At 42.5% G+C, this 26181-nt stretch overlaps 1 protein-coding gene across 3 annotated transcripts in view; it reads left to right on the top strand.

The window, feature by feature from the left end:
* The window catches only part of LOC124306730 (kin of IRRE-like protein 1), a 139316-nt gene that overhangs the window by 37680 nt on the left and 75455 nt on the right, over positions 1–26181 (top strand). The gene's annotated exons all lie outside the window — the stretch shown is intronic.

Below are 26181 nucleotides of genomic sequence, written 5' to 3'. Positions count from 1 at the left end.
ACGGGTCTGCGGTTCTGATAATTTCGTAGGGGATAAAAATAACTCAACAACTATGAATACGTGATACAGAGTTAAAAAAAACATCGACAACCAAAGTTTGCTCTCGTTTCTACTGACAGTATTTTGCATATCTTTGTTAGCCAAGCAAATACGTCACGTAGCTAATATTTTTAGCAATCAGTCACGCGTAATGAAATTGGTGACGAATGTAGATCCTTATCATAACAAGATGATGGTCAACAACTGTCACGAAGATCGGAACAGATTGCAATTGGGATTGATCAAACATTGAAACAAGTGAAATGTATACCCAGTAATTTAAGTCGGCCTTTGCCGACTAACGGGGAAAAAACGTCCTAAAAACGAACTGAAACATCGTCACGACGATCGACTGCGGCTGTAATATATATTCAAGCCACGATGAAACTAAAAATTATTTTGAGTGTGCCGTTGTAAAAACAAATGTGAAAGTGAAATAACGAATTGAAAAAAGCTTAAGGAAAGATAAAATGAAAGAAAAAAACACTTCAATTCCTCTCTCAACGCAATCCGGTTAGCATTGCAAATTTCAGTACAAGGTTTCTGTGCAGGGTGCAGCAACTCTCGGGTTGAATGCTCTCCTTCTCTTCCTTTCTCTCTCTCTCTCCTATCCATTTAATTATCCATCTTCTCTTCCCTCTCTGTACCCTACGGCCAAAGTGTGAGAAGAGTCGAGGGTTTTGCGGGGGTTTGGCGCAACGCCGCAGCCGGCCAACCTGGCTGCTGGTTTTCTCGCATTTCTTGTATTAGGCAAATTTTATCTAGCAGTTAATAAATTATACCTTGGAGAGTGAGGCTGCTGCTCCGCCGGCCGCGTTCCACGTTTTTCGCTCCGCGTACATTCGTGCAGGTTATTTTTTGTTGTTGCTTCTTTTTCTCTTCATTTCGTCTCTATTCTTTTTTTTTTATCTTTTCTTTATCTATTTTTCATTCGTTACCGTGTCCCACCGCTGCCTGATTCTCGCAACTGCACGTGTGCATGTATCCGTACGTATATATTGCAGGTATAAAATGTACGTACGTCGAGTCAGACTTTACAATGATGCATACGAGCGTCTGTCACGGCAGGTCGAAAACTTTGTTCCGGAAGTTGCTGCACCATTGCAGCTGCGTACGTGTAATACTATTCGGTCCAATATATTCTGAAAACCGATCGTACTCATTCATGGCTTATGGAATTTATCCGAAGAGAAGAAGCAAGAGAGAGAGAGAGAGAGAGAGAGAGAAAGGAAGGAAACGAGGGTAGAATTCAGACTTAGTCGCCCCGATATTTCTTGTTTTACGTTTTTTAAATTTTTAAATCGCCGCAGGACTCGGCGTTCTATACTCATTAATATTAATAGGAAGGTGAAAGCGATAACGATAACGATAACGATAACGATAAAAGGATGAAAGTTGGCCGCTGCAACCAGCAGTACCCCAATTTTTTCTCAGCCCATCACGATGTGTATAATAATACCCATTTCTTCAACTATATTGCCGAATTACTCGTTCCACACACATTATACCCCTGCAAGAATAATTAATTGTACACCACAATGAGATGAAATTTGTACCCTGAATACGTATATATATCGTAACAATTTCAAAAAATTCCTCACTATTGTTACGAGGGTATATAATACGATATCATAATCATGGCAGGCGCTGCATATACATATATACATACATACATACACACACACATATATATATATATATGTATGTATTATATGTATACATAACGGCAGAGACATTCGAACCTGCAGGCGAGCTGTATTGTACACTGCTCCTATTTAATATTAATGAATAAATTATTGCGGTATTGTATTTAATTAATTAATTATTCAGACGTGTATTATATACAGGCGGGACAACACTCGTCTCGCGTGTAACTAGCGTAGCGTTTTTGCAATCATTCCTCATTTATTTATAAATTCAGTTTCCGGGTGTATATGTGTACATATAATTGCCCCCCTCCTCCCATCAGCACACGCGAGGTGCAGGTATGCTATAATCGGACGTGACGTCACGTCCCTGTGTTATTTTATATATCGCGTGCCGTTTGAGAGAGACGAGAGCTCGCTGTATAAAAGATATACAGACGCGTACCTTTAATAGACCTAGTTTAGGAAAATAAAAGGGGAGCGGTAATAAAGAGAAGACATTTTTTTTCTCGCAGGCCTTCTCACCACCGATTTTTCTTTTATGATGTAACATGTATGTACATATATATATGTATAACGCATCGCCTATCGCCTTTTTTTGATACCGCGAGGTCGACTTATGGGCGTTAAATTGCACCTCAACGATTCCGGCTTCAGTGTTCATATCCCGCCGGGGCATTTCTGACCACTTTTTACCATCCAAGTATTCAGCCCCGTTTACGCCTCGCCGTTTACGTCGTACGTCGAACGGCGATCAATCTTGTCAGAGTCGCTTCTGACGTCATTTATTTTCCTTTTCCTTTGCCTTCTTTTTTTTTTATTTATTCTTCCCTTGAATTCTTTTTTTTTTTTTTTTTACCTCTCGCTATCCTATATCTTTTATCATAAATCCAAGATGACGGCTGATTTCACGTTGCATGGCATTTTCTTTTTTCTTGTTATTATAGATCTACAGCTGCCATGCAATTAGCTTGAGGGTTTTCTCATAGACGCCTTTATTTGCATCATCACTGTCCGCGGTGTCACGTTTTTTCATGTCTGGGTATAGTAGGGTGATTTAAAATAAAGTTTTCCTATCACTCCTATTTCCTCAAATGTTATTGTTTGACAGAAAAAAGTCCTCTCGAAAGATGAGACCTCTAGCTCAAGTTTAACAGGTCGCTCTTTTAATTTTTGTTTCATACTCATTTGATATAGAAAAATTTCACTTTTCGTTGAACGTTAAAATACTCTTAAGCTGTTCAATATTTTTCAAATTTATGCATAGATCTTTGAAGCTGATTCTTTAAACTTTTCAAACTTCTATAACAAAGTGGGGTTAAAAGTGTGACCTGTTAGACCTGAGCTAGAGAGCGCATCTTTTGCGAAGATTTTTTTTTTATCAAACACTAAAATTCGAGGGAGTAACAGGCATTTAAAAAAAATTCTTTTCAGTAAGGAGGAAACGGCCCTGTGACTACTTTTTGATCGATACCACTTTTTTTTCAATCTATTATTTTTTAACAGCATTGCAGATTTCGTTTTTTGTTTGACATAAGCTGTAATCAGAGAGCGCATTGACAAGGGTTGATACAATTGTCAAATTTTGTTGAAAATCAAATTTCCAGGAGCATAAGGCAATAAGTCTGTAGTTGACAATATTCAATTCAAATTTTTTTGCCATATACCCAGACAAGATCGTGTCAATCGGTTAACTGAAAAAAATACTTCTATTTTCTATGTACGTTCAAGCTCGTAAATTTCTCGGTTTTCACAGCGCTATTTGCGCACAGCACGTATATGCATACAGCGTTATAAAATTTTTACAATGTACGTTTAAATTAAGTGGGAATTTGAAACGCGAGCTTGCAGTTTGTGTCAAATTATGCGTTCACATACGGGGGGTAAGAATGAATAATTTGGCAACACCTTGACGTGTATATGTATATGTTATATAATATTATATGACTAATGAAGAATTTCCCAGCGACAAAATTTCACCTTGACAAATAACAGGCTTACTTACATTTTACAAGGCCTGAAATACCTGCTGCTTGTAAAATATATTACGAGTATATGTATATGCAGCGGGTACAAGTATAAAAGGATCCTGAAAAATGTTGACAAATTTTTCTTTTTTTTTTTCCTCCTTTACCAAACATTCTACCCGAGCGTTAAGATATAAGCATGATCAAAGCAAATTTGCGTGAACGTTTCATCGTTATTAACACGTTTGAATTCACAAAAATTCCCGGCGTTATTGTCGCTGTGATATTATTATAATTCTACAGGATTTGGTTCGACGCGACAGAGACTCAGATTTATATTTTCACGTGCAAGCTTGTCGCCGATTGCGGCGCGGCTAAACGGTCCGAATTCCTTCCCACCTACAGCTAGCGGTGGAAAAAAGTATAAAGGGGATGTAAAAACGAGAAAATAAACGAGGCAAGAAGCAGAAGGGATTTATACCTTTACACAGAGCTACGCCAAGAGAGATTCGTGCACCCGGCAGCTCTCGCTTTCGCAAGTCCATTGTGCATGCAAGCTCTCCTCGATACGAGGCGGCCCTCCGTATATCCGCCGAGGGATTCAACCCTCCCTGGCAGGGCATTGAGGAACGGCATAACAGCTATTTGATTGGCGGAACCGGCAGGAATTGATTCGATTATACTATTGTGTGTATACTTAGTTTCGATCATCCTTTGAACCGTACTAGCTTACGGCACTGCGAATTTTGAACACTGATCAGATCGCAAATCACAGCAGCTGATTCGGTGGATCGAAACGATCAGCGTCGGAATATCATCGGCCGGGATTACGTGGCGTTACAAGGGTTGAGTGGCTTTTTAGTATTCTTTGGAACTTGCAACACTGAGAGAAATTTTTAGTTTCGGTTACCGGTCGGTCCTTAACTATTTTCATTTTTTACCATAATCGAAAAATATAGATCTAGGTAGAAAATGAAAATTAGTTTTCTAGCTGTTACCGGAAAGTCTAGTATCCGTTACTATTCTTTCTCATTACGATCGATGTTGCTATATTTTCTTGTAACCGTTGCGAAAATTTAACATTTGTGCAACAATAAATTGCTGTTAAAGCCTTATTTAACGAAAAAAGTACGGTAAACCGAACAAACTGATTTCGCGTTACAATTATCAAAAAAGGATGGACAATAGCGCAAAATGATTAGGCGTACCTCGTTTTTCGTAATTCCAACAATATTCGAACAGATCTTTTAACGATATCTGTTTTACTGAATTTTTCTAGTTACTATCACAAATGAAATTTTTCTCAGTGAAGTACAGAATTCATAGGCCAACCCCACTCTCAATGTATGTACATAAATATTTGTATACATACACAGTTACATGTCGCATTTCCAATGGGCGTAGCGGTCAAGGATCAGACGAAAAGTTTCTCGTTCCTGGAATTCGTTTGATGGAAAGGAGCCAGTTGTGTGAGAAATGGAATGAAAAAACGTGTGAAAAAAAGAAAAAAGAAAAAGAAGAAGAAGCTAAAGTGATAAAGTTTGCGCACTGGAGTGACAAATTTTTTTATTTATTTTTTTCACGTTTTTCTCATCTCTTTTTGGGGTTTCTTTCCTTTTGGCATTTCCCGCTCTCTCGCTCGTTATTTCTTTTTCAGGTCTTCTTCGTCTTCTTCTTCTTCTTCTTCTTCTTATTCTTCTTCTTCTAACCTTCTCTTCTGAAATATTCTTTTTGCGGGGCGTCGCCTGGCGTCGAGTTTCGCTGGTAATTTTTATTTATGGGTTCGACCCGCCCGCTTCGTTCTCTCGACTTCCTCCACGGTTCTCTCGATTCTGCGCAGTATTGCTACATGCGAGACTCGTTCGTTTCCTCGCTTGGTTCAGCAGGCCAAACCCGTCGGGTGAAGTTTTTGAGTCACAGATACCGTCGCTTGTGAGACATTTTCCCAGGGTGAAACCGCGCACTTCAGCCTACTTGAACTTCCCTTACCGGGAAAGCCGAAGTGCGGTGCGAATAGCCGTGAAGGGGATTGAAAAATTCTTTAACTAGGTCCGTATATCACTATGTAATACCTACATACACGTACACGTATACATATATATATACATATACATATACGTATACATATACATATACATAAATATATACCATATTGATCGGTGATTTCGTTGAAAATTGCTTGTTGCTGGGAAGTTTTCTCATCGCTGCCGGGTAGGTACACAGACCATGATTCAAGCCTCGCGGAGGGTGATTCGAAATATTAATGTCGCGAGTTGATCATATTTTAGCACGAGCGTCCGCCGTAAACTCAACCCTCGAATGTTATTATGAAAATTGTGTTAAAAACTAGGTGCGTAATTTGTATACGTATACCGGCTATATCAGAGATGAATTCTGTTACGTAAAAGTTAGCCTTTTTATATTCTGCACCGTACCTCTCAACTTTTCACTTTTCATTATACATTACCTACATTTTCGTGATGAGACGTCGTATTTATTAATACGTAGGCGCGGAGACTTTTTTTTCTTTGCTCGATGGACGCTTTTACGGGATATTTGCGTCGGTGTAAAGTCTTTCAACATATGTACAGGTAGTAGTTACTTTTTTTTTCCTTACGTCTTGATTTATTTGCGGACAGATTTGTCGGCAGTACGGTCCGTGCCTCTAAAATGGCGTTGGTTTTTTTTTTACCCCAGAGGATATGTACGTGATGTGCAGGAAATCTCCTCAAAAAAAAACTTGCTTCTTCTTTATTGTCGCTATATTCGTCTGGTACGTTTTTGTTTTATCTTGTCATATTCTTTACCATCAGACAAAAAGCCTCGCTGGTCGTTAGGAGCTATAAGTGCAGGGGGAGGCGAGCAAGGAAGAAAGTAACTCCGAAGAGAACAAGAGAAAAAAGAAAGAGAATGAAAAAATTGGGGTTAAATTGAAAAATCGAAAGAGCTGCTGAACGCCGATTATTTTCGATATCAGTAAAGGCGTTGAATTTTATTGCCGAATTCAATAGGTATTATCAGTCCTGATATTATGATCTCGAGTCAATTTTTGATAAAAATTGGGGGTGTTGAGTACGTCGACGCCTCGTCTCGCCCCTTGTTGGGGGGAAGAAAGAAGGCGCGGAGTCGCTAAACTTCGTTCACCGCTGAAATTGAAAATGTTCCTAAAGGCGGTGGAGCAATGATCGAGGTATCGGCGCGATTGCCGTTGTAGTTCGCGCGTATTAAATTCTATCGCGGGGATCTCGTTTTGCGAGGTAACAATTTTTTAAGAATAAAGCCACGCGTACTTGCTGTAAAAGGAAACTCTCTGATCTTTGCACGATGTGTCATGGCACGATTTCAAAATCATTCGAAATCGGCGATGTAAATGAAAAGTTTGAAATTGAACTTTCGATTTGCCGCATTTTTTTGTCTCTTGGCATCAGCGGCCAAGTCAAAAATAAAATACGAGAGAAGTTTGTGTTCCCGAAACACCCCAAAGATGCCGACAGATATAAAGTAGTTGTTACCAGCTACTTCTCCGTTTCCTGTTTGTACGCTGTTAATTGATTGGCTAACCTTTTCTTTGCCGTTTCTGAAGTAGGAAAAAGTTTCAACCCGGGCCGTTTCAGCCCACGACGAAACTCTGCAGTTTGCCAAGATCGCGAGAACTTTTGAAATTTAAGATACGTCGCTATCGATTCTTCTGCAGGGAATATTCCGTAAAAGGGATAGATCGTTTGATTCAGTATCGCAGTTAACGATTTTGAAAATGAAAATTTATCAATTTCAAGAAGATACCGTGAGAAGAAGCTTCAGAAATTTTGATATTGATCACGCATGACTGTTTCAAAAATTGTTCCAGACATAGTTCTGAGAAAAACAAATTTTTATCGAAAGGAATTTAACGGTATTTTTGCTTGAGTAGATTAGGTACTTATAGAATTCGCTGAGTACCTATTCGAGAATCGAAAATATCTCTTCACCTTCCCAGACGACTCGCAGTGATTCGGGTAAGTATACAAGGTATACCAACGTCACACATAGAGGTCCTGAATCCTGCCGGAGGCTAAAATCCCCGAACAATGCCTAGGACGCGACGATACATGAAAGTAGAGAAAACTCAGTTCACTGCTTTGAGGGCGGTGATAACGCCGAGCGAGAGAATGGTCAATGGCCTGTGGAATTACTAGCGGAGGCTTCGGAATTGTCAGGGGGTAATTTTCCACCGAGGGACCAAACACAGACGTGCTTTTTCCAACTTCAACCAATAAAAAGCTTTACTTCGACGGGGATGGTATTTTATTCATTTCTTGCATTTATATTCTTCCGTTCCTTCTTTTTTTTTTTTTTCTTAATCATTAAACTTTTTCTCGTTGGTCGACGAATGATTTTTATTGATTTTTTTCCCTTCAATCGCGACAATACACCTCTACAAATTATCTCGACGTTTCTTTGGCGAAAAGAGCTGGAGCTACGTTTATCAAGAACTAATTGCTGCCGTAGCCGGAGTTAATTAGGCCATTCTAACTAATGCGAACATCCCAAACAGTAATTGCGACGCGTATAAACAGTCCCAAGTCAGGAAATAATACACCGACACAATACGCAGGTTTGAATTGACAACAACGTGTTCGCGAGGAGGGACTCGGGGCATTTCGCATTACACGTACATAGGTACCTATATTATAATTATTCCAACTGCGCGAGGGCCAGAGTGGGAAAATATGTGCGAGACGTCAAGTGTCTCGGATATAATACACAGATACGGTATAAGTAGGCACAATGCGCGCATAGAAAGTCCGTAAAATGTGGTGAGAAATGAAGAGACCACCTCTTTGTAAATCTCTCCGTCTTTCTACCTCCTCCTACCACCCGCACCTTTGTCGAAGACAAAAGTATCGTTTAGCCGCCGGTGTTCTTTCCTCCGACACCCACGTATGTGCATACATACATACATAGGTACATATGGTGTATACCCTGTATATACCTACTCACAGTAACTGACGCGTGTACTCTCCGAATTACAATGCCCTTTTCATAGTACGTAGCGGTTTTAAAACGACAAATTTCCTACCGGATGCCCTCGCGATTATGATTAATGCTTCGATCGTCAGAGACGCTCTCAACGTTCCAACGAAGCTTTAGCCTATTCACCTCGTCCGTACAGCTTTCACATATGTACTTCGACTCGGGAATGTTAGGGGATGAAAAGGAGGAGGGTGGAGGGGAAAAGCGTATTTTTACCTCGAGACGCGTAGAGAGCGAGAGGAAAATTCTATCGGAGTCACTGTAATAGCGAACTTAGCCTTGCTTCGACCTCTGGGAAATAACTGCGGCAAAGCTGTGATACGTGTCTAACGTATAAGAAACGTATATTATTGTAACATTGAATTTCTTCGACCCTTAAAGCTATATTGCGAAATACAGCCACTTATATTATAGCCGGCAGACATTTTTTCTCCAACGGTAAGAGTAACCTGAATGCCTGTGAGAACTGGATGCATTATGTTCGCGTATCAAGGCAATAATTTTTGCTTCTTTGCTGGAATATTGTCGATATGTTACTTTTCGCTGTACGAAATATTGTCTCAAATTATACAGGATTTTTATCACAAGTCTATCAGAGGTGCCATATCTTTCTTCCCATTCGAATGATGGGATGTATATTAGGGTGGTCCTTAAAAAGGTCATTTTTCAATTTCGACTGTCTCACCTCCAAATCAGATCCAAATAATTCAAAAATAATTTCTTAAATTTTTCAGAATTTTATCTCGACTCTGACCCGTGACCCACAGAGGGTTGATTTCCCTGTGCGACCCTTTTCAAAGGAACAATGAATATACCAAATGGCTGATTACGAATCTGGACCCGAAATTTTAAAATTAAAAGTAGCAGATCCAATATGGCAAAGTGACTTTTGGAATGTTTGTCCTCTAAATTGGTTCCGCTATTTTAAATTTAAAGATTTCGTGTTCAGATTCGTTATCAGCGCTCAAAGAAGCCTTTCGATACCAAATTTCATCGGAATCCGTTCGATAGATTTATTGTTCTCTCGAAACGGGTTAAATGGGAAAATCAACCCTCTGGTAACACGAGTTAGAGTAGACATAAGAATCTGAAAAAATTAAGGAAGTATTTTTGAATTATTTGAAACCGATTTGTGGGGGTGAGACAGTCGAAGTTCAAAAATAACCTTTCTAAGAACCACCCTAATGTATATTCGTACTATTAAATGTTGTGCAAAATGTCGAAGCCAGTAGGAATTTTCGCGCCACTTTTGACTGCTGATTCTGCAAAGACAAGAGCGATAGATCAAACGGCGTGATTAATGTTTGTTTACACGAGGTTTGGAAAAATCGTTACGGGCAAAAAAGACGTTCTCGGAACGGTATAAAACTGTCTATATGTATATAATGTGATATAGGCGTATCGCAGGATACGTTACAAAGTGCGTCCAATCGAGGTAAAGGAAAAGTTGTTCCATTATTTTACGAGCCACCGTGTAGGTCGGGGTGACGCGACGAGGCGGCGTTTCGTCGGTTCATCTTTTTGACCCACTTCCGGCTCGTCTCACCTCATCTTCGGAGTGATTCAATTTCGGCCGGTGCACCTGCACTCCCTTCCTGTCCACCCCTTTGACGGCGACTTTTCCTACAGACGTTTCCCTCCCCCCTCTCCTTTTCCATCCTTCTCTCTTTCAGGGGAGGTCTCATCGATCTTGGTAATTGCACCGGTCACTCCAATATTGGAAGACGAATCGAATGCGGGTACGCAATTTTTCCCGCCGAGCTGAGAATGCTTCGATTTTTTCCAAATCCGAGATTCGATGTGCTCACCCCATCCACCCCTGTTCGGGTCAGCATAGCTGGTTATGACGGTCTGTTCGAGCGTGACGGACGCCGACCTCGACGCTTCGGGGCACCCTCGGGAAATCAAAAAATATGCCTATACAGTGGTTTTCACGGGTGGTACGGCGCGCCGGATCAACTTGCAGTTTCCTGTTCTTTCGACAATACTTTTTTCCGATACCTATTTTTACCTTCCTTCAACGTCCAAGGTTCGTATTTCGTTTGCAGTGTACATAATCGATGAAACGATCGTCGAATCGCATCTAATTCGTTGCGCAGTAGCGGTTATTATTGTGCATAATTTGATCGCATTGATTGTCAAATAGGTTGAAAAAAATGTCGAGTCTATTTCGTGTAATTTAATGCCTCGCGTGCCGCCGATGCAATTACATTCGTAATTGTATAATACTGTCATGTCAAACTTATTTACGTTGAACGTCATACGTCGAATATTTCTAACTCTGTCATTCATTCTTCGTCGGTTTTATTATTGCCTAGCTGCCTGTGTTGTTTCGTGTCGAGATCTTAAGATCGTGACGGGAACCCGATGAGGGCCGAATTCACCATTCCCTGTTTTTTTTTTTTTTTTTTTTTCTCTCACCATTGCCAGTGACAACAGTTAAACGTATTTCCATTACTCGTGATTTTGTTACGAAGCCACTTCTCATCGTATAAGATGAAAAGAAAACCAAAAATAATTCACCTAATTGTATAATTCTAGTGCGTAAATTTGTCAAGTTCTTTGTCCCGGCTTATATTTGAGAGAAAAAAAAAACAAAATAGAAAAAAGATCATGATTATGAAAAACGAATGAGAGGAAGAAGGTACGAAGGGCAAAACTCGAGGTCAAAAATTGGTGACACTAGATACAATTTTCTCCGCGACGAGGCCGTCTCTTTTCAAGGATTCGCGATATATGTATACAGTTACCTGAAAAATAAACCCTGTGTAAGTCCAAAGTGTCTCGACGTACGGTCCTCTAAAAACACATAGAATAGAAGAGAAACGAGTCGCGTGCAGAGGAGCCAAGCTCCGATAGATCGAAAGAAAATACAAGAAATTACCACAATTTACGTGGCTAAGCCATCGCTCGAACATCCCGCAACCCCTCGGCTCTTACTCGAACCCTTTTTCTCTCCGGTTTTCCGTCAAGCTCGCATGTTCTCGGAATCGGAATGAACACTCAATATCTTTCCATGCAGACCCGTTTCCCTCTTTTCTTCTTTCTTCTTTCTCCTTTCTTCCTTGGCTTACCCACTTCGCCGTTCCTACTATACCCGCCCCCTGAGCCGTTTGAAAAACATGAAATTCACATTTTTATATGCCAGTCACGTTATGCCTCGCTCCGTTTACGGGCGAAAGCGTGCAGCCCGCCTCTCGTCCCGTCGAGCCTCAAGACCTGATCTATCTTGCTCGATGATACTCAGGCTCCTTCTATTCGAGAATACGGACGGATATTAGAAGTCGTCAGCTCACTTACTATACGCCTATCGCGGGACGCAACCTTCGCCTGCCCGTCAGATAAGTGCCCAATACATATGTAAATGTCGCCGATACTTTTTTCACACGAGCAGGCATCTCTGTAAGCCGACGTTTTAATACTTCTCTTTCGGGTTCGGGAGTCGGTCGGATTGTTTAATTTTCAAACACGCAGAAATCGGTTTCATGGAATTTCCAAATTTGTACAGGGGGTAGAAATATAGAGAAGTCAAAATTCTAATAATTCTATATTTTTATTTGCTATATTCACATTCATTTTGATGTTTCGATTTTTTTACAAGTCAGACCTTTCTACATTTTGACTTTTCTACAATTTGCTTTTCCATCTTTTGTAAGTTGGATGGTCGGTCTTTTGAAAATTCGATATCGCGACCCTTTTATCCTGTGGCGATTTCATTTTTGGACCCCCCCCCAGCCTATTCCTGCCGATAAATTGAATTTCGCCTTGATTTCTGCTCCACCTCAGTGAATAAGATTTAAAAGATGGTGGAGACTTTGTATAACGCATGTAAGCCGTAAGATATTCCGTAAAGATTCGGTATTGATATTTTTTCGAGAGTACATTTTGAATAGAAAAAATTATCCACGCAGCAGGAAAATTACTCTTCGGGAATTTTGAAAAGGAAGGCGAATACAGAATTAGAGATAAACGAAAAATGGCTTGACGACAATTTTCTAAACAAGCCACGAAACGTTTTACGTATAATATACTTATACCTACAGATATGTAGGTCTGAGGTCTGGCTTTCTCCGACAAGTGGGCAAGTTTTTCCTTCCTCCTATTTGTCTCTCTCTCTCACTCTCGCTCTCTCTCTCGGTCTCTACCCCTGGGAACTTTTTATGCGTAGATACTCAGTTTCCCAGATTTCGACGTCAGTAAAAAAAAATCTTGTCTGATATTTTCCAAGGCCAGTCATTTCAGGAACGATGCGCGCATATTTCTGTTCCTCAACTCTGTATTTAGGTGAAAACAAACGAGATCACGAGTTGTGACGAACAATCGAACATATTCTGTACAATATTTTCAGCTTAATTTACTTCATGCACATGCTCGGTCCAATTATTCATCATATCACTGTTACGATTACGCGAAAATATTTCTTTTGTCATTAATAAAATTCCTATGGTTCGTACGATTCTCGGAGGATTACATACATCTCGCAGCAATTCGTTAGACGCGTCAGCCGTGATGTCGGCTTCTTATTCGTCCGGAACCCAACGCCCGGGTCATCGAATTCTGATTCTGCATGTGAGCGTGTCTCTCGTGTCTTGCGCCCATTAAACCCCTTCGTTGGTTCGTTCTTGTGCGGCTGACACGCGCCTCGTTTCGTACACATGTAAAGCGGAACGTAACCAAGAAAGGTGTGTTTTCGCGGTGAGCTCACGCCATCCGGAATCGGGGGGTCAAAGCACGCCAAGCCTCGGCAGCTAGGTCTTGAGGGTGGCTTTCGCGTTTCGCCGAAGGTGTAACCTTGCCGTTAAGGGAGACCCGGGGGGGCGTGTCGTAGTCGTAGATCATCGATACAAGGAAGGGCGCTCGTCAAACGATTAGGAACACCGAATAGTCACCCTCGAAATTATACCTCGATACTTCCGTCGCTTTGGTCCTCTTTCGCATTCACGAGTGTATTTTGAAATTTGCAGTTCTATACGATACATTCGTCGGCTTGGATCCGAGAGTTTTTATCACATTAGTTTATAGTCCAATATTCTCTGCACCGACTTATAAACTTTGCACACTTTGAAACGGGAGAGTTATACAATCTGTTGATATTGTTGGTAATCTGAAACGTCAGTTAGAAGCGGATGGTTTTCAGCGTGCAGACGAGCCAGTGATTGTGCATAATTGAAATTTATAGCTGTGATTATTATATGGGTAGGTTGAAAAGACATACGATAGCTTTTTCACTTGTTCTTAATTATAGCGAGATTCACAGTCTGAGATAACTCGGTAGTGCGATGGAAGAAAAGTGGAAAGAAAAAGCCGAGTAAACAAATAAATAAATTTGAAACGGTCATAAAACCGGAGAATCCATTCTATATATCCATCGGTGTTCCAAGGATCTACGGAAAAAGTTGTACCTCGTTAAACCCGAACCTAAATTTTCTTTTTCCTCGCAACTTGTTCGGTAGATTCTTGAGAAAAATAATACTAAAGAAAGTAAGAATCGGGAAACGAATGCGAAACTCGTTTTTTTTTTTTTTTAATCGTATAATTAAAATTTTCTTTCAGTCGTACAGTTCCTTTCGCAGTTTAAACCCTGACTGAAATCAATCTATTCTTGAAGTACAAGCGGTGATCGTAAAAAGTGATATCAGTTTTATTTGTCGCTATAGAATTATAGACGTACAGACGTCATGTTTATGTAAATTGAAGAGGCCCCGAACTCAGGACTCGATTCGAGGAAGTTGACGGTCTTCTTAAAGTGCACATGCGTAGCTATCGATTACGTCATTTTACGTCCCCAATACAACAGCCAAGCAGAAGTTTCAACACGCGGGAGCATGCAAGGGAAGCTCAGCAGTCGAGCTTATCGCGACATTTGGGGGTCTTCACGTTGCTCGGTCTGCATTCGGTAGAAACGAGAGAGAAAGAGAGGCGAACGTGTACGGCGAACGTGGTAAATTTGTGGTTTTCTTTTGTAATCGTAACGGATTTGTAGGTTGGCTCGCGCTGCGTTGCCGCCCCAAAAAACGACGAGGGTCAAAATCCTCCCAGCGTAATCATTTGTCGGCCGTATTTGCATAAACTTTACATTACGTGTAATAATGTTATACCTTCATTAATACACAGGCATACATATTTTATATACAAGTTCGTTAGCTAGTCGTGGTGAGGAAAAATTGGAGTAAAAGTTGCAGTGTATTTTTGAAAAAATTTGAGACTCTGTAGAGCGATGATAGGTTTATTTTTTATTTTTTGTCATTTTCATTTTTTCACAAATAGTCTCTCAGAAGCTTCGCGGGCGTTTATCTCGAAGCTACGTAACCAGCAGACGATAAGGGGCTTCGGATATAAATCGCAACTTCAAGGAGACGACATTTTCGCCTTCCCGGCGATAACTTGCTACGCGCTACGCGGCCGCGCGACAGGAGTCATTTTTTTCGAAATTAACGAACCGAAAACTTGACGACAGGCATGAAGATAGCCTTTCATCATGCTGCTTTTCCTCTATCCTTATCTCTGTATCTCTATCTAGTTTGTAATTTTTTATTCCGTTTTGTTTACTCCCTTTTTTTTCACCCTCTTTGCGTTTCTGTTCCTTATCTCGTCTCGGATTTACCAACCTTTCCCGTGCCTCACGCGCTCACATTCCTATTGTTCCCACACGCCGCCTATTATCTCTATACATAATTCATGTTTCAACAAATTATCAAAGTTCATTTTTTCATTTCGTCCACCTGTTTAATTTCCGTCATGCTTATCGTATTATCGCCATATTTAGAGTAATAAAACATGTACCTATCGCCTGATATAAATACTAACCGATTTAGCCAAGCTTGCAAATGTGAACGAAAACTCTGAAGAATTTGACAACTGTGGATAATGGTATGAAAATCGAGCGCCAGTTATTACAAATCTAATATCGTGTACAGGTGTCTTGTAACCTAGCTTTACAATCGATAACTCCTGAATTAATGACTATTCTGATCTGTATCATGAAAAAAGTGGAAAATTTTCAAGTGCGAAAGTGTCCAAAGACGCAGGGATAAACATGTTTTGAGGCATAAGTAGGTAGTGGAGGCAGCTGGGGAGGGGGGCGGGTGTAGTGGCAGATGTCCCAGGGGGTGCCACTTTGGCACGTCGGAGCGGCTAATTAATGACAGGAAGAGGAGTAGGCTGTTTGCCTGTTTCTGTCGGTAACAATTCGCGTGACAATTCACAAGGGGAGGCTGGAGATATTACGCTCGCCACGCTTCACGCACGATTGCAGCTGCATACAGAGATACGGGTGCAGCGTAAACTTGTTCGCGTCGATGGCGCAAATTCGGGCAAGTCGGGGTGCAGGAGTTGGCCAACCTCGGGTTTTGACGGATTACCACTCCGGCCCTCGACGTTCTATATAATAACTTTATTGTCATCACTCGCGGTATAATTAATAATATCGGGCAATTATCGGGCGTCGAAACGCCGCGTAAACACCTCGCGGTCCCGACCAAATCGGCAAATAACGGCCCATTAGGCAGCGGGAGAAAATTTTGCCGCGTATGCAACAACGGGCCCATCCCAATTCCCGACCCCCTCGCGTAATTTGCGATCCCCTGATCGCGACGCGTCGTCCCCCTCCCCCCCCCCCCCCCACTCTTTCATGCCCTCCTCAACCCCCGGCCAAACAGGCGCGGCTGCCTCGCGAGGTGTAGTCTTTTCGCCTCATTGACTGCTAACACGGATAGATTACCCTCCCGATGACCTGTCCACGACATGCCCATCGTAAGTCAACTTAAAATTACACGGGTCATTTCTCATTATTTTCATGGCTCCAGCCTTCAGCGGACGACCCTCGAAACCGACCCTTGGTGCCTCACTTGGCTGCCCCCGGCGACGAAATATCCACGTTTCTCGTTTTTGCCTTCTTTCAATCCTCGTTTAGAATTATTACGGTTGTTGTTTATTCGCTACGCTATTTTTTTTTTTTTTTTTACAACTCTATTTTTAATAATCCGCTCATTACGGTTTCGCGCTATCATCTCGCGAAGATCGGTGAACCGCTTTCAATTAACTCTCGGCCGCTATTCGGTTCGTATCGCGAGCCAATTATCGAGCCAGCTGCAGAAGATTCAAACATCTCGCATCAGTCCAGCGTAAAAATGGGATCGTGTTTTTCGATTGCGTATTGCGTCACGGAGTAAATGAACAATTATTGGAAAAACAAAATTTCTACAAAAAATTTATATAAAAAAATGATTTTTATTTAATTGTTTTGTTTTTTTTTTTTTTTTTTTATCATCGCATCGGCGGAGTGTCCATTGAACATTGAGGGGAAGCCAATTAAAGCGTCGGACCATCGGTACCCACGCGAGCCGGGAAATTATTATTTTCGACCTGTGTTATATTAACTAGCTATCGGAATTGCGTGAAAGTGCGGATGCTTCGCATTCGTTAAGCGATCGACCGTCGTCATCGTGTCCCTCGTTACCGTCCGATAGATTAACCTTTCGACTCAAACTAATCAAGGAAGAAATGCCCAACGACCCGTCGATGCGCGTGAGGGATGCTGGGATTACCAACACGATCCTCTCGATCTGTTCCAAAGATTGACCCAGAATTGTTCATTCACTCGGGAAACTGCCTCGCGAATGGCAAAATTTTTCGCGACGAGTGCGGAATCGCGGTCCGAAACCGTAAGAATGAGATCGGGGAAAAAAATTTATCTCGGAGACATCGATCCGTCGGACTAACCATTCCGTGGAGGAGCATCATTGAGGTTTCGCGTGGCGCGGATCATGCGAGAAGGGGTTAAATTCTAGGCAAGGTAGGCCTGGTCGACGTGGCATGTCAGCCGGTAATATCGGGTAATTTTAAGTAATTTCAAGTTTCCTGGGCTAACTTGCCGTGCATTTTATCTTTGGTAAAACCATAAATTTCACTCTGCCATTCTAAATCGGGGTCGTTACCGCAACCTTTTGCTACCGGAAATTCTCGATGGAAAATACCGACGCTGGCTGCTTGTAATCGCACAATGTGTGTTCAACCCTCTACCCTGCTATCAGCGCCGCCACCGAATGGCCGAACGCGTTGCACGTCATTTGCTAATTTGAAAGAGCCCTCTTTGCCCGTCGGCTCGTATTCCCATTCAAATAAAGTCTCAGCCATCGGTGCGGATATTCTATCGCATCGCGTTGGAATATCGGAGCGGTAGGTTTCGGCACTCCGTTTTCGCGCAGGAAAGAAGTCAATCGCTAATTGGTTTATTTACTGTTGTAATAATACAAGAACGCTGGAATATGAAGTTGAAAAATACGGGACGATGCGATGTAATTATTGTAATTAAACAAAGACAATCAATGCCGCTTACGAGACCAAAACAGAATTGGAAATATTACACGGAGGGAAAGGATTATTTGAGTCAAGTCGTGTTCGTTTGTTTCAACTAAATACGGCGAACACAATATACTTACTTGATTCAACAAAATACTTTTGTTCAAATCTGTTGATCTAGCAAAATTTAGTTGAAAGCAACCAAATATTTTGTTAAACCGATAGATCTTGTATTGAGACAAATAGAGACTGTTTTTTCTCATTGTAATTGCGCTGCCAGAGTCGGTTAGAAAAGTTTTAGATATCGCGAGCGTCGATCTTCGTACTTTAACCCTCAATGCATGAATTTCGGTACTTATTTGAAATAAGAAAGAATACTACAACTTATAGTGACCATTTGTCCCGACGACGGAACATCCTTACCCCTGACATCCCTGTCCTTGGAAAATCGCGATCACGGTGAAAGTAAAAGACGAAGCAGACTCGCCTCGCCGCCTGTGCGGAGAATCGAATAACGTCAGGCACGGGAATCAAGGAAGGCAGGAAACGGGGTCTTTCCTCGCTGCGGCAACCTGTTGGCTCCCGGCTCCCTGCAGTCCGTACCTCGGCTTCCGCTCATACCTATCTGTAATACAGTATAGATATCCGACGCTTTATGAGTGAGGGCAGTGAAAAGTGCTACCCCTTAATCCGGCCCGTGCCGGTGAATAATACGTAAGGAACGTTATGGCTGAACTCCCGGGCACAGATGTCGCTTCCCAGTTAGTCCGGAAGACGGCTTCAATTGAGACAGCGGGAGATGTTCTTTAGCCAACTAATAAGTAATAACTACCGCGAAAGTTTCGCGAAATTGGTGTTCTTCAACTCGAAGTTATCCCGCAAGCGGTGCTGCTGCATTCAGCGGCCGCTTTAAGGACTCGGCGAAAAGATACAGCCGGTCAATCCGAACTCTCGGATAATATCCAACCGACTGTTTTCCATTAATGTTTTATTCAGCGGCGCCGATCCTCGGTACACCGGGATTCACAAGTTCCTCTGCATGCCAATTAGAGGGCCTCTTCGAATTCTCTTTTCTCCTCCTATTTCTCAGCTGCCTTTCAAATCCGCGCTCTCGACAACGTCCGAAGCACGAAGGCAGCGCCTGCTTACCGTGTACGATTTTTTCCCCTCTCCTTCTTCTTGTCCTTCTTGTTCTTCGTCTCTCTTTTGTCGAAATGGTCGGGAATTCAAGGGACCGAAACGAGACTCGAGAATCGCTCTATTACAATTGCGAATAACCGAGGTTTCAGCTTCTAACGAAGCACCGCGTGAGGTTTGACTGTTTCCCAGATATCCTGCGGGAAATATCGTAGAACCAGCCGCAGACACCGTGGCGTTGGATGTGAAAGCTTCCAGCCCATCCCGCTTTATGTTACTGCCTAGGGGCTATGAAACTCGGGGTAATTCCATTCCTACGTAAGTGCAGAGGAAGCCTCGCGCTGCAGTGAGCTTTGCATGTACTCGCCTCGTTTCCGGGTTACGTACGCATCGCAGCGTCGATGCATGTAAACATGGATATTGCTGGATGGCTTTCGTCAGGGCGTGCTCGAGGCTTGCTTCGTATCGGTTCGATAATCCGTTTGTGCAGACGCCGCAGGCAGAGCTGATGCGCGAAATCGTACAACATAAACGGTGCAAAATGTTTAAACTCCGAGGCCTAGACTCAACGTGCAGAGAGAGTCGGGAATCGGGCGATCATCTTTCAAAGGGTTTCACCCCTTTCATGCCGACCGTCTTGTCTGGGCTCTTGGCTGGCTTCAAAGCCGTTCTCACCGGCCATCGCTTGAACAATCCCGAACCCTTGACACCCCGAGAAATTCTCATCCACCCTCATCCGACAGACGTCTGATTAACGGACCAAATTATCACTGGTACCGACACATTCATCGCTAGATATCGTGCTATTCGCGGAATCTCGGCGGGACGTTTTTTTCTGCGACGACGTTGCGAACGGCACGGTTTTGGATTCTCCGGATATTTCTAAGGCTCTTCGGACTTGGAGCGTTCGGGGTTGGAGTGGCTCCTTTTGGAATTATCCGCGTCTCTGAAACTTGACTCCCAAGGACATCCACCCTCGGTATTCCACTCGAGAACCCGAAGCCTCTCGCTTCTCCTTGTAGTTATCCAGTCAATCTCTCCTCGTTCAGGCTTCTTATCGAATTTTGTACGCGGTGCGCGAAACATCGTCGAGTCCGAGGTAGAGGACACTTGTGAGGACCTCGAACGGCGCGACGAGCTCTGACCGATGAAGCAGCGTCGCGTCATGCCCGCCTTTCACATACCTCGCGACAATGGGCGTCGGGTGGGAAATTGAATCGGCACTGATTAGACATTGCCGGCGTGCCGCGGAGACGAGAAGGAATTCGCTCTGCATATTATCAGATCATCCTTCTTCGCCAACTCCTTGCCAGAACTCGACTCACGCTCGGCAGATCGATCCAATCTAGTCACCGATTCCGAGTCTGTTCAATGGCGTTTAGTTGCACGTTTCAAAGAGAAGAGATGTCGAATTTTTTTTCAGACAATTTCCTCTCTCAACTTTTCAACTCGCGCTTGCGTTTCGCCGATGTGAGAAATTAACGGATTTACAGAAAGCGATAGACTCGTTTCCGTGACGCGTGCAAATTTGTTTTTGATTAATGCTCTTTTGCTACGGACGAAAAGTGGTACTGTAAAAAAAAAAGCGAAAAAAAAGAAGAATTATACGAGTTGTAAATTACGACGAGAAATGGACCATTCTTTGATCGTTTACCTTGACACGTAGACGTCCATTGTTGCGGACGCCTACCCTGCATGCTTAATCAGCTTAAATTACATTTTTTTTCGCCCTAAATTTGCCCCACGTCGGAAGAGGGAAAAATCCGTTTTGCATTCTCTTTTATATCCTCGCATAGCCTTTAAATATCCTCGACTCAAAATCCAATCCCTTAACTGAGTTTCTAAAGAACCTGAAATTTATGTACTTCTATTCTCAGCTCTGCCCCTCTGCACCTCACTTTCACGCATATCCAATTCGCGAAACGTCAACGTCCAATCAGGAGATTTATTCCTATACTTTTTAACGTCGTTTCTTCTACTTACCAGCAGTCTTCCCTACCCTCCAAAAATACTCGATATTCAAGCATTAACCGGTATTTCAGTATTTGAAACAGTAGTTTTGCCATCGAACACCTTTCTCGGTAAAATTAAATTGCTTCTACCGGAATTGAAATATTTTCAGAAATGTTTACACGTATCTACGGTATTAAAATATCTATTTGCATCGTTAAATTTACCTTGCACAATCGTCCGGCCCCTGGAGCTAATCGCGCAATGCAAGTAATATTCGTTTTAATTGAAATGAACGAAATGAAAATAGTGCGTATAATCATGCCCGTTTTACTCCATGGTAAAATATTATGAAAGAAAGAAAGAGTCTGACGGACAGTTGTAGCGATTTCGACGATGAAGGGATTCTCGTGCATGGGAGGGTTTCTGACGTCATACGTTCGAACATAAAAGGGGACTAAGTGTCTCAGAGTAAGAACAAACAAGAACTATCGAAGCGAACGTGACAGCGGAATACATATAACTCGCGGAAATGTCGATCCGCGCGGAAGAATCGAACGGTGAAAATACGGTCAACCCTTGTATTTATTTCTCCCTGTGCCACAGATGGGCGTTTGTATCGATTTCGGGAACAGAATTCGATCCTTTTCTTTCCACGGCCTGACGTCGCGTCGCGTCGGGTGAAACAAACGCAAACGTAGCACCCGAAGCGAGGTTTTTGATGGTCCCAAAAGCCGCGCAACCGATGCCTAGAGTTTCGACTTAGGGGGGTCGTAAAATTGAAAGCATCAGCCCAAATAATAAATAAACTATAAAACTGCCGTCCAAGTTGCAGAATAAAAATGAAACGGTAAGAGAAAAAGCTAATTCGACGGTAGTAAATGAACGGTGACGTATGGCGGGCCTTAAACCGTGAGTTGGAAGAACACTAAATTTCCATCATCGGTGCAGTTTTACTGGCGAATATCGTGCAGCCTTCTCGAAAGAAAATTTCACCCCCCTGTATTCATCTCCGTGTGGACGCTGCCTTAAACTGTCCTCTCGCGTGTGCATGTGTGTGTTTCCCTGCACGTATACAAAGCGTAAAAAGAGTCCGAGGAACGTTAACGTCTGCACATAAATCTAAAAAGTTTTCTCCCGTCCTACTCTGCAGCTATATCGGCCCCTTGGCGCAACATTTTTTTTTTTTTTTTTCTTTTACTTCGCCACTAGTGTACGTACACGAGTCTTTGCAACTAACTGGGAAAATATCCATGACTTTTCTACGAGGGAGTTGGCTACCTGCCTTCTAACCTGAAATTAGACGTTTCGATCATTCGTTCTTAATTGGAGAAAGGGAAGCGAAGCGAAAAAAATTGCGCGTCTCGCCTTTTTTGGTCCTTCGGACGATCCTTGGTATGCATACCAGCCCATTTTGTTCCGTTTCATTTTCTAAGACTTTAAGATAATTACGCGAGTAAGGCCGTTCTCCATTTTCCTATATCACATTTTGCTGGGGAATTGCCCTGATACACGTACGAGTATCGCGTACGGTTGGAAGATTGAACGGAGATTCTTACTTCGGCAAAGCTAAAGACTTTGCGAGGAAAAGAAAACGCGAGAGTAGATTTTCCAATATTTGCAACCGCCCGAAACTTTCCAGACGGTTTCTGTATCTTTGACAAATACAAGTTCCCATTTCGTTTCGCTGGGCTGCTGCAGCTGAAGCATGCAGAAAGCGGATGGCGTTTGTAAATCGGCGCATCCACACGCCGAAGGAGACTCCGTATCTTAAAATAATTGGGTCGATAGTCGAACCAGAGTTTCGGCGACCTCGCGGAATGATTCATGCGTTTCTCTTTCTCGAAATCAAACGAATTCTCAACCGGTTTTTACCAACCACTTCTATAATTACATTCGCCCATCATATTTCTGTTTGGCTTATTTCCTTTCGTTTTATTTTTTCTTCTCAAGCAATCGCCGGTGAGTGCCATTGGTTTGATTACTTTTTCACATGAATCGCACATGTCGTTGAGGTGTAAGAAATTTCTATCGTAGTTATTACGATGATTAATACACCGTATACTTGTAGATTCAACCGCGTCGTTAAACATCATTTTCAGTGACGCTTTCTTCGATATTACAGTCACGCGACGAGTGAGACGAGACTAGAGAAAAAAAAAAAAAAAAAAATACAAAGAAAAGTGAGGAAACGGATAAAAAGGATAAAGTACATATGCTTTGAACGAAAGCCATTCGCTCTTCAAAGAGTGAGAGGATGTCTGGCGGTGTTTACAGATTTTTCAAATTACTTTCTTAGTGTTATTTGCTCGGTAGAAATTGGTAACGCTTGTTCAAATGAAAACTAAACGTCTTCATCCACGGGCAAATTTTTTTTACCGTCTTTTTCTCTTTTTTTGTTCATGCTGTCATTTTTTTTATTTTTTCTATTCTCGCTCTTCTTGCTCCGACTCCAAGAAATCAGAACCTAATTCGATAAATATCTGGTAAGAAGCCAATGCTTCCGCTGCAGCGTATTTTATCACCCTCATTGTCAGCTAAAATGCAAGGCGTATATTGCGCGCTAGACAGAATAAACATGTTTACCGAATTTGTGTGAAAGGTATCGACATAATTCGGTAACCCGATAAACCCAACGCCAATTCCATTTCTAATTTACAAAACCAGGACGCGTAATGAACGATATTTCATCGCGTGTCATCAGAGGTACAGGCTTATGGTTCAATCACTCCACGTATAATAATTCTCCGTTCTTCTTCTGCTGCTGATTCTTCATCTTTTTATTTCTACAGTTTCAAGACGGGAAAGACAAGTTCCATAATTATTTCAATTACCTTAATGCGATCAATTCCTTGTGTAAAGAAAAGAAGTAATCAAAAATAATCCTGTTAAATCGTCAAACGTTTTATTTCACGTAAAATTACGTTACCAATTCGTTTTTCCGAGGATTTTTCACGATTAAATCACGCGATCAATTTACCCTGTGTAAATTTACCAATAATCACAACGTGAGTTTCCATTAAATTGTAACGAAAAAATCGAAAAACGAAAGATAGGAACAAAAAAAAAAAAAAAAAGGGGGGAGAAGTTGAAAATCAAAATCTCAAACGATGCCACGATGAATATTTGAGTACAAGCGATATTACAATATGTTTTGGCAAATTTTTTTCCTCGACGTGTATCGGAAAGTATAACATGATTTCATTCAAACAGGGTGATCAAACTCGAATGTCTCCTATGTACATATATCATCGAAATAACGAAGCGGATGAAGGAATTTCGTCTTTGGAGTCTTATTTCATCAAGATAGGCTGGTACTCCGATTAAGGGCGACGAGGTATCAAAACTTCGTCGGGCTCATATTTACAGTAGAGCGATTGTAAAATAACAACTTTTGTAGATTGCTGATACGAAAACATCTCCGGACTCTGGGAATAAGGTCGAGACTCGACTAACGTGGGAAGAAGAGACTCGAGGTAGATACGTACGTGTTAGGGCGCGGGGGAGGGAGAAAGGGGGTAAAACGGAGAGGGAGAATAAAAAATAAATTAAGCAGAGAAAACGAGAGAGAGAGAGAGAGAGAGAGAGAGAGAGAATAAGAGGCCGGAGCTTGCGAAGCGACGAGTGGAAAGGTTGGCGCTTTTATGAAGTCAGAAATGCCTAGGGGTGAGTCGTAAATAAGATTAGTCCAATTCCGCAGCGGAGTCGAGAAGTCAGCGAGAGTCAGAGGGTGGAGGGAAATGCTGCCGCGAAGCCTCCGGGTTGGATTTTGCGGAACGGTTATGTTACGTTGCGTTTAGGTGCCGAGCCAAACCCTTAAATTGGCTTCGTTGGCTCGTTTGCCCCTTCCGTCGGAGCGCTGCCAGCCTGGTCAGGGTAATTTGTACGAATAAAGGTGACGCGAACGGGACGCGGGAAACCGCGGCGTAACTATCCTTCTGATTTGTCGCCGATTACTCGACGCCGCCGTCGACGTCGCGACGCGCGGCGTCCTCCGACGAAACCTCGAATTCGTCCGCGATCCACCGTAGGCGGTAAAATTACTTCCGCGTATCTATTCGCCGGACGCGAGTAGAAAGGCTTCTTTCTCTCTGACCGGAACGAGCGTCTCGTCGTCAGTTGGTCACCTCGACGCGTTTTCGCCGCACTTGCACAAACCGAGTGGATTTCACGCGACACCTTAAGCCGTGTCTCGCGTATTGCGATCTCCTTTACCGCGCGCGTAGCCTCGATTTCTCCCTACGGAGAAGATCTCTCTCGCGGCTTTCATTCCGCGGCTCGAAATGAGATTGACGACTTTGTACAGACCGTGCTCACGGTAATGATCGCTTCTTGGATTTTTAAAACATTGTTAACTCAGGTCGAACACGCTCGTTCAAACCATATTCGACTCATTTGCCTCGGAAGAGGTTTGCAGGTAGTCATATCGGAAACAAATCGCTTGAATCGAGATCTTACGCCCGTACTGCGTAATGATGGCCGTCCTTACGCCAATCCTTGCAATTAATCAAAAATGGGTCAAACCGACCGTGAAGAAGGACGAATAGCGGGATATGAATTATCGAACGCTCGTTTACAGAATACAAATGAGAGAGCTGACATAATGTCAGGCACACCATCCTACTATCTAGAAATTGTTCATTCATACGATTCGTGTAGTTTTCACTCCCGCAGGTGTCTTCAAACTCCATTAATCACTACAAGTAGCTGACACAGCGGTGTTTGAGCCGATGCAGCTAACGCGTTGTAAATATTCGATTCTAATCAATGCCGAGATTTAGCAGCTTTTCCAGTAATAAAATCTTCGAGGGTTCTAGTCGAATGGTTTGTGTGTCCATCTTGATTACCGAAGATTCGATTCCGTCGTAGCGTCGTAGCGTGTATCTCTCGGTAATTCGCCGATCCGAGCTCTAGGTTTTTTCTCCCCCCACCTCTCGTTTTTTCCCTTGGTGGCCCCCGTCGACAGTTCGCTCGTGTACTTTCGATCCTATGCAAATATCCAGTCTGTTTATGTATATGCGGGGATGTTCGCCCGGTAAGTATAAATCGCTTTTATAGGTCCTCCGAGGGATCCGGCTCTAAACGCAAAACGTGCCACCGCATATTCAACACTCTCCTCGCGTTCTCGT

Source organism: Neodiprion virginianus, chromosome 6 (genome assembly GCF_021901495.1).
Source record: "Neodiprion virginianus isolate iyNeoVirg1 chromosome 6, iyNeoVirg1.1, whole genome shotgun sequence".
Taxonomy (NCBI): Eukaryota; Metazoa; Arthropoda; class Insecta; order Hymenoptera; family Diprionidae; genus Neodiprion; species Neodiprion virginianus.
The sequence above is the reverse complement of the archived record's forward strand: the minus strand, read 5'-3'. Positions and strand labels throughout refer to the sequence as shown.